We start from the raw sequence: 1,397 nt of genomic DNA, 5'->3' as shown, positions 1-1,397 counted from the left end.
CTTTCCCTGCCTAATACTGATCTCCCTAAACACTGAAAAAGAAAAGAAAACATCTGAGGTTCCAATGCATTCACCTACTGACAAAAACATATGTTAAGTAATTATCTATGTCATAGATTACAACAAAATCCAATACTGTGAGAATATATGTAATAAAAACATAAGATTGTGTCACTCTGCAGCTCTACTTTGCTCTTCTCTGTTCTACTATACTATACTCTGCTCTACTATATTCTTCTCTACTCTGCTCTACTTTGCTCTTCTCTGCTCTACTCTGTTCTGCTCTACTCTGCTCTACTTTGATCTTCTCTGCTCTACTCTATTCTGCTCTACTCTGCTCTCCTCTCCTCTACTCTACTATACTCTGCTCTACTATATTCTTCTCTACTCTGCTCTACTTTGCTCTTCTCTGCTCTACTCTATTCTGCTCTACTCTGCTCTCCTCTCCTCTACTCTACTATACTCTGCTCCACTATACTCTTCTCCACACTACTCTACTATGCTCTGCTCTACTCTATTCTGCTCCTCTCTACTCTACTCTACTCTACTCTACTCTGCTTTGGTTTGGCCAAGCTGCCTGTCAGAATCTGCAGGTGGAGGCAGCGGCAGCAGGTTGCTGACAGAGGCTGTTGTTAAATGTTTGGCCAAGCTGTTGTTGCAGGTCTGGCCACAGCTGTATGCAAGAACCTGCAGGTGGAGGCAGCGGCAGCAGGTTGCTGGCAGAGGCTGTAGATGGAGGTTTGGCTTAGCTGGCTGTCAGAAACTGCAGGTGGAGGTGGTGGCTACAGGTTCCTGACAGAGGCTGTAATTGGAGGAGCTGAGCTACAGGTTCCTGACAGAGGCTGTAATTGGAGGAGCTGAGCTATCTGCCAGAATCTGCCAGTGTGGAAATACCTGTTAGAGGAAGAAAATGATGTAAACTGAATGTAACATAAAGGCAGCTTTAATTTATCAGCCCAGGTGTGCTATTATTACACAGTTATGATTGTCTATCTTACCTGAAAGGTTATTTTTATGAGTGCATCTTTGCTCTTTGGTCCCTGGTGCATCTCTGGTCCCTGGTGCATCTCTGGTCCCTGGTGCATCTCTGGTCCCTGGTCAGCTGAGGTCTTCACATGGCACAACGACAAGATTCAGGGGCGTAGATTTCCGGATGATGCTGTAAATGAATAATTGGCCAAACCTGCAACAACAGCAGACTACCGACAGAGGCTCTAGTCGAGGTTTGTCAAGCTGTCTGTCAGAATCTGCAGGTGGAGGCAGTGGCTGCAGGTGGAGGCAGTGGCTGCAGGTTGCTGACAGAGGCTGTTGTTGGAGGTTTGGCCAAGCTATTGTTGCAGGTCTGGCCACAGCTGTCTGCAAGAACCTACAGGTGGAGGTGTCAGTGCTGCAGGTTG

This window comes from Epinephelus moara, chromosome 8, assembly GCF_006386435.1.
Source record: "Epinephelus moara isolate mb chromosome 8, YSFRI_EMoa_1.0, whole genome shotgun sequence".
In the NCBI taxonomy this organism is placed as follows: Eukaryota; Metazoa; Chordata; class Actinopteri; order Perciformes; family Serranidae; genus Epinephelus; species Epinephelus moara.
Note: the sequence above shows the minus strand (reverse complement) of the source record.